This window comes from Myodes glareolus, chromosome 3, assembly GCF_982192425.1.
Source record: "Myodes glareolus chromosome 3, mMyoGla1.1, whole genome shotgun sequence".
NCBI lineage: Eukaryota > Metazoa > Chordata > Mammalia > Rodentia > Cricetidae > Myodes > Myodes glareolus.
This window is the reverse complement of record NC_142028.1, coordinates 39,084,607-39,093,226: the sequence shown is the minus strand read 5'-3', so window position 1 is coordinate 39,093,226 and position 8,620 is coordinate 39,084,607.

The window sequence follows — 8,620 nt, the reverse complement described above, 5'->3', positions numbered from 1 at the left end:
AGATGGGCAGGTCCCCAAGGCTCACTGGCCAGCAAGCCTAGCTTGCTTGGCAAGTTCTAGATCAGTGAATGAGAGACCCTGTCTTCAAAAGAAGGTGGACAGTGCCTGGAAAGTGATATCTGAGGTTATCACCTACCAACATACATAAAGACATGTGCACCTACACACACACACGACTGCATGCACAAACACACACACACACAAACACACACACACACACCTGGACAGCTCAGCAAGGCTAGAGAAATCCCTGTCCCACCAGTGACACAGATCAGGGCCAAGAGTACCAAGTTCTGATTCCAAGGTTTTAGATACAACATTCCCAATGTCTCAGGAGCACATTAAAGCAAGTGTTACATTAATCATGGCCCCTTCTTGTTAGACCATCTCAAGGTTTTCAAGTTCCAGCAGTTAGATTCTCTCATCCCAGTGTATACTGTTCTATCCAGTTGCTATATGACAAATTGCTGTAGGCTGGGTACCTATAACAGCAAAAACTCACTGCTCTCAGTGCAGAGAAGTTAAAATTTGGAAAGCATTTTTTTTTTCAGTATCTAGAGAGTTTCCACTTCCTAGTCCACAAATACCCCCTGCTCTTTCTCTCCATGTCTTCACGTGGGGGGAAGGGACAGGGGTTCTCCATGGGATGACTTTTGTGAGTATACCAATCACATGATATTATATCCTTCTGGAGTCTTTGATGGAGTTCAAGAATAGTTATAATTTTCCTTAGTTAGGATAAAAGATAAAGTAGATACAAATATTGTAACTATAATTCTTGCTTGATAAATGCTTTATTGTATGTAATCTTGCTATGTTAGGGTTAAAACCTTCCTTTTCATTTAGACAGAAAGGGGGAGGTGATGTGGGATTCCTCTCTACATGCTGTTAATATGTTTTATTGCCATTGGTTAATAAAGAAGCTACTTTTGGTCAATGGCTTAACAGAATAGAATCAGGCTGAAGGAGATATAGAGAAAGAGTAGGTGGAGTCAAAAAAGACACCATGTAGTGGCCACAGGAGACAAATGCTGAATGGAACCTTACCAATAAGCCACAGCCACATGGAGATATTCAGATTAATAGAAATGGGATAATTTAAGATATGAGTTAGCCAGGAATTTGCCTAAGATATTGGTCAAGCAGAGTTGTAATGAATAGTTTCTGTGTGATAATTTCAGTTCTGGGTAGCCAGGAATGAATGAGCAGTGTTCACCAACAAACAAACCAACATACATATAATCTAGAATAACCATAACATCAATGTCTGTACCATTGTGCCAACTCTTTCATAGCTGTCAATCACTGGCACTGATTGTAAAACAGGAGCCCTCATTCATAGGACATGGTGCCTGGACTGGTAAAGCTTTTCCAAGCCGCTGGGTCTGAAATTTTAACATTATGAATCCATTCCCTTGGATCTAAATACAAAGTCTCCTTGTAAAATGTATATCTTTTAAAAGAAGACAAATCATCTTACCTCCCCCACCCCCCAGGGACAAAGGCCATGCCTCTTTAATTATGATGGAAGGGGTAGGAAGAAGAAAGAATATTCAAGGGAGGGAGGAAGCAGACAGTAAGCATGAACCAGGAGAGACACACCAGTATTTATGGAGTGTACATCTCCCGCATGTATGAGGACTACCATCCGTGGCTGCCTGGAACTTTGTAGCATCCTCAAATACAAGGCTTTCCAGGTTAAAATCATGAACAGAGTGTCCTGAGCACAGCTGTCTATGTTACTGATCCCACCTATGCCATTTTCTGTGACCTCACAACAGTCCTATGTGGTAGATATTAGGAGGAGACACAGACCCATGGACAGACATTTCATAGGACATCTGCCATTTTGACAAGATCGAAACCAGCGTATCTCTGGATTCAAGGTTCAGGCTTCACCCAAGCAAACCAAGACAAACAATCCCACTGACTTCATACTTTACCCAACTGCCATTTCTCCTTCAAGCATGTCAAAGACAGTCCTGCAGTTTGGCAACCTGCGAGAGCTTGTTTGAGCAGGAGGGAGGCATGTTTGGTGCCTGGCACAATGTAAATCAGTAGCAAGAATGAACAATCTCTCGGAGAGAAGCCATCTTGTTCCTTTCTCTAGCAACCATGTCATACAGGAGCCTCCTCACTTGAACCAGCCTGGCTTGCAAGCTGAGATCTGGACCAATGAAAAACCCCATCTTAAAAAGGAAGTTGGTTGGCTCCCGAGGAGGGGAGCAGCACTTTTCGGTCCATTATGTGGCTGTCTATCTTGCCCCATGATCCTAAATTGAATTCGCCACAACATGACATCCGCTACATTAGCTGAGCTCATATCCAGCTACCTGAAGTAAAATTTAAATGGTACCAGGCCAATTCCAACCAACCATAGGTATTACCTATCTCTAACTTCAAGAAAGGGGAATGGAGGGGACCATGATTTCCCTCATTTATGGCTCTTTTTTATTTAATACTAAGGAGAGGATGTCAAAAAGAAGAACTTAGGAGACAGTGGGTTCCAACTGTATGTTGACTGTTCAAGTTCAAAAGATGGAACCTGGGGCAGGGTAAAGGAAAGAGGAGACACGAGTAATCTGGGGCTTTGCCACCCACTCTAACAACTACAACTACCTCATCTAGCCACTAGATGGCGCCAAACACAAACCATCCTGGATACCAAGAGAAAGCCAGGGAATCTTGATGCTAAAATTAACCTATGTACAGATGACTGTAGCCCAAGCAGAGTGGGGATTTGTTTGTTTTGTTTTGGTTTTTTCTGCCACTAAAATGAGAGTATTTTGTATTTAATACAAAAAGAGGACATTGAAAAGAAGCACTCAGAAGATGGTAAGTTTCAGCCATGTGTTGGCTATTCAAATGCAATCTAGTGTTCAAACACCCGGATCTTCAGCATCTCCCCAGGACAGTCCAGCTGTTACCCCCACTTTACAGCTGAGAACACTGACATCTGAAAGACTGTTTCCTGCTCAGGGTCATTCAGCTGGAAAGTGGGGGATCTAGATAGGATTGAGCCCATATCACTCCCATCTATATCATGATATATACCCCCAAGAATGTAAGTGGCTGAAGATCACTGTACCCATAAACCACCCTGACAGAGCTCTAACAGATACAAACATCAATTTTACAACAGCAAAGTCTAACAGTTGATGGAAATGATCAAGGTGTGTACTTCCCCAAGAAGCAAAGGGGCATTGAGAGTAAAGGGGACCTGGTGCCCTGGAACTGGAGTTACAGATGGTTGTGAGCTGCCACGTGGGTGCGGGGAATTGAACCCAGATCCTCTGCAAACACAACAAGTGCCTTTAACCACTGGACCATCTCTTCAGCTGCCACAGCCCCTTCCACTCAAGCTCCCACCGCCACCACTTCTGCAGCCACTGCTCTTCTCTCTGCTTCTGAGTTCTGTTGCTTTCGATCCCAGACAAAAGTGAGAACACACTGGGCCTGTCTTCTGGGCCTGTATCACTTGGCATGTTGCTGTCCCGTTGCTCCAGGGTTATCATAAATGACTGAAGCCCCTTCTCTTCAAGGCTAAGCAGCAATCTGTCAGGGACGGGTAGCACACATGCTCTACCCTTTTGTGCACTGATGAACATCTCGGCTGCTCCAGCTTCTTGTCTTCGTGCAAGGGGTGCACCAAAGAACATGAGAACACAGACATCTCATTAACACACTAATTTCAGACTCTGTGGGTAAATGCTGGGTCGTGTTTCATTGATTATTTTGACTTACGTTTTATAGGGATTGTACATGTGGTTTTCATCAATGTATTTCACTTCCCAATGTCATTACTCATCAGATACCATGACTCTCTGTTGTGTAGTTATTCCTTACAAATTGAAACATTCCCACCTAGAGGGAGAAGGGAGACTCATAAGACTCGGTGAACTAATGAAGCTTGCAAGGCTCAAGAAGCAGGTGAATGGTGCTGAACAGATGGATCATCCATCCAGAGCACTGGCCACTCTTGCAAAAGACCTGGTTTCAGGTCTCAGCACCCACACAACTGCTCACACTGCCTGTAACTCTCGTTCCAGGCATTCAGGCGCCCTCTTCTGGCCACTGGCAGGCACTGCAAGCATGTGGTGCACATAAAGACAAGCAGGAGACACACAGAAGTGAAGAAAACAAACTTTTTCAAATAGAAGAAGCTCATTAAGCTTGGGACTTGGGGAGCTCTGAGATTTACAAGACTTTGTCACATGCCACCCTCCCGGAGTATGCAGGCTGTAACCAGTTGTTAGGGCTTCTCCTCTCTTCCATGGAGCAGCCTACAAGTAGACCAAGGAGCCCCAGGGAAGTGGCTCTTTTGAGTCCTCACCCAAGCAGGGTGAGCTTTTGGTAACACAGCTGGCTTCGTTCCTCATGCTCCTGTAAGTTACCCTCACCCATGTTCCTGAAATTACCCCCAATAAACCCACAGTTTCACAGCACTAGACCTGGGTGGAATCCTTGCCTTAGTCAGTCATCTATGCCCTATCTGAAGTAAACAGAGGCTTGCTCTTATCTCCCAAGAAGTCACGTGATACTTTCCATATGTATTTTGTCTAATTTATGAAGTAAGAAAAATGTGAGGGTACTGAGAAAACATGAAGAGACATAGCATGCCTACTTAGGGGCCACACTTGGTCCCTGGGGTGCAGGAAGAGGGAGGACAGTGGTGGTGTGGGGTAGTCTGGCAGAGCAGAATCGACTCCAGCAGGAAAACTGCAACATCTGAGCCCAAGATCAGCTCCCACCTCACTCACACATGGCCAAGACGTGAGGCATGTGCTTGCTTTTAGACCCATTCCTGTTGCAGAAAAGACCATGACAAGCAGACATAGGGTTGTGCTTGAGAGGAAAAAAAGATAGCGGGGGAATGAAGAAGAGAGTCCAGGGGAAGTGACTGAAAATTTATGTCACAGCATTTCAAAGAGGAATTAAAGGCTGCTTGGAGAAATGCATGTCAAGCAAGAGAGACGGTAAGTACTGAGACATATGCACAAAAGATGTGGAAATCCTACAGTACTTGTGGTGCCTGGTACCCTGGGAAGTTGGGGCTCTGGACCAGGAGGAAGCTGGAAAAGTAATGCAGGGTGGACTAGACCCAGTGCCAGGAGCTACTCGGGGATGTGGCTAGTCTAGTCCAAAATGTGTGCCAAGTGTAAAATACCTTCCAGATTTGGGAGACTCAGTGAGAAGAGAGAAAACTAAATGTTTTTATATTGTTTGCCTGTGGAGATGATAATATTTGGGATATATTTAGCTCAATAAAATATACTGTTAAAATTAATGTCAGCTGCTTGTTTTTGCTATGCGAAAGTGGCTACCAGATGATGGAGGGCCACATAGATAGCTGGTATTTGGTCTCCACCAGTCATTGATGGACCTATTGGTTTGTGGGGCATCCTATGACACTGTACGGGCCTCAACGTTTAGCTTGGGATAAGAGGGACACTAGAATTTCTGGCAAGAGAGGGAAAGTTTTGTTCCCTGCCAGTTTAGGGTCAGTCTGGAAGGGGAGAGCTGGAAGTGAGGAAGGGATATGCCCTTCCTGCAGAACTTTCTAAATTGCAAACAGGAAGGGTAGGCGAGAGAGCTTCCAGACGAGAAAAACACCTGGCAGGTAAAACTTGCATTGCTGTCCTGTAAACCAAACCAAACAAAACAAAACCACAGGATCCCATGATATCCCTTGGAGAGTCATCCCTACTTCTCTCTCCCCCACCCCTTCCTCACCACCAGTAAATCATAGAATCCAACCTTCCTGCAGGATGTAAAACACAAAGCCAAACAGATTGCTTTCAGGACACAGGAAAGTAAAGAGGAAAAGCTCAAGAGAAGGCTTTACTCCTCTTGTTAAAGAGCCAAGAGGAAAACTCAAGCCCATTGGCCCATGGGCAGCAATCCCCAACAGTGTGGTCCTTTGTGCCTTCCTTCAAGCCTGCTGACAGGAAGGCCCGTTGCCATGGGAATGGGCCCAGCCAGGAAGCAACGTGGAGCAAACACAGACAGTCTCACTGCCTGCTCTGTCCACAGAGTCGACCAGTTGGTAAATATTACACCAGGCACATATCAGAGACACAGAGCAAACAGTATGTCATGCGAGAGCTGCGCTGGCTTGGCTCCAGCGGGAGGGGATGTTACACTGAGAAACTGCAAAGCTTGAATTCCATGTTACCAGGGGTGGGCGTTGCCCAATAGAATGGAGGGCCATCTTAAGATGTAGTGGGACAACATTACAGTGGGGATCTTGTAGTATGTAGTCTTGTAGGCACTGGTGGCTAAAAAGACATCAAGTCACTCTGATGAAAAGAAGGAAGAAAGTTCTTTTCTGTTCAGTTTTATTGATCATTAAGAAAGAGCACTTGTTGCTCTTGAGGGAAACTGGGTTCAGTTCCAACTTCTAAAAAGTGAGTATCTTCGATATATCGTAAGGTGTGAGTGTTTAACAAGCTAATGAATGAAATTAATGTGATTAATGTGATCTGGTATACAGTAGGTGCTAAGTGAAGGTTACCTTCACTTTCTACCACAGTATACCCATGGACTCTAAACAGTGTTTTCCCTCTGTACACCACAAGTACAGACCAACATCTTGCATATTATTTATTATTTTAAGTTGTTGTTTGCAGTGCTTAGAGCTGAACCTAGGTCTTCAAGCACTCTTCCTCTGAGCTGCATCTCCCACCCACTGCTCTCATTTAGATAATGCTGCACCTTATGAAGAATATCAAGGCCACCCTGACTTCTCCACTACAGATCGCTGGGTAAAACAACCTGCTGATAAACCCCCCTTTCTAAGCCGGCTCTTCTGCACCCTCTGTCTATGGAATTGACAGCCTAGGTGTAAACCCTGCACATGTCAGTCAGTTGTCAGAGTTCCTCCAAGCTGAAGCCACTGCTCCAATCTGGCAAGGTCATGGGCAAGCGGTCATTTGCTCTTGGAGAGCTTGCTGTCTGGTGCAATAGGAATAGAAACATGTCCTCCTGACCCCTGACCTGAGATGACTATTCCAAAGACAGGTTCCTTGGCCTGGTTCTAGACCTGCTCAATGAGAACATCAGGGGACAGAGTCTAGACATCATTCCTAGAAGATATCTATGCCCAGATAACTCTCAAAAATTCAGTTCTCCTGTACTATTTCTGCCTTTTTAATACATTTCAGGTTCTTTCTCTACTAGTTTTTTGTTTGGTGGAGTTGATTTTGTTTGAGACAAGGTCCCACTAAGTGCCCAAGTGGGCCTTGAACTTGCAACCTTCCTATTTCAACCTTCCTTCCAGGTAGCTGAGGTCATGCCTGCCTTCTGCATTTTTAAACTGATTCTTGAACCACTTGTGTCAGAATCTCCTAGATGGAGGTTAGGCATGCAAGATTGAGGACATCACCTTGGAACCAAGCATAACCCCTGACTTTCAATATCACCTCTTAAAACACTGGGTCAGTCATACAAAACAGAAATACAACACACCCGTGTCTTGTGACAGACCTTGCCTATGCTACCAATTTAGGGTTACTGCTTCAATTCCATTGCCCCTTCCCTTATTCTAAAATGAACGAAGTATCTTGCTTCATGACCATGTCTAATCCAAAGGACCAAGTATGAATATACTTAGCAACCATAATCAAGTGACGAGTGAGTGTCTGCCTTGGGCCTGGGGCTGGTCCAACTGTAGAAGTAGGAAAGTACAATCAGCTAAAAGAATATCCAAGACAGCTGGTGAATAGCATTGTGTGGTCTATGCCCCATTCCTTCCCAAAAGAGCTCAAAAATAGCTTATATTTTTAAAAGAGCACAATGTTCTTAATTAATAAATGCTGTCCTAATGAATTCACATAAGGAAAAGGAATTTAAAAATATGGTATATAGTTGGATAGATAACCCAGAATCTATGAGTGGTAACAAGTCTACCTAAGATCTTCCTAGCAGTTAGGTAGAAAAAAAAATATAAAATTCTTGGTGTCAGAAATAGACATTTATATATTTTTTAAAGGAAGAAGTTTTCTAAATGAAAAGATTTTCAAAGACCATTTTCAATGAACTCAAATGTCTCCTAGCATATGATGTTTCCCTGGAGACTGACAGACTGCTTCTGTTGTGGTGGAGGACAAGCCCCATGAGAAGCTGGAAAGCTATACATCATAGTTAGGAGAAAGGGGCACATCAGGAGCCTGCTGGAAAGGATGTGGGGACTCAGCCTTTAGGCTTCAAACACAATGATAGAGCCATCACCAACATCAATAATGCTCTCTGCTACACATCCCTGAGAGTGGAACCATTCCAGGGTTGTAGATAGCTTTCCAGGAAAAACAGAATGGAAGCTCTCCAAGACCCAGAAAAAAAAGAACAATTCCTTTTTTGGAGAGAGAGAGTTACACACATGTGAAACATGGAGAAACGCAGATCTGTGTCTCTTTATGAGTTGATGTCTCCTTATGATTTGATGAGTCCTAAGGTTAAAGATGATCCACTACCAATACCCAGAGAATTCACAAAGCAAAGAGTTTTCCTTAAGAGTATCACTGAGAGGCTGTAAGAGGGCTTGCTGTTTGCTTCACAAGCAGGAGGGCCTGAGTTCAAGTCCCAGCACTCACATAAAAGTCAGGCATGGTAGTGTGCACAT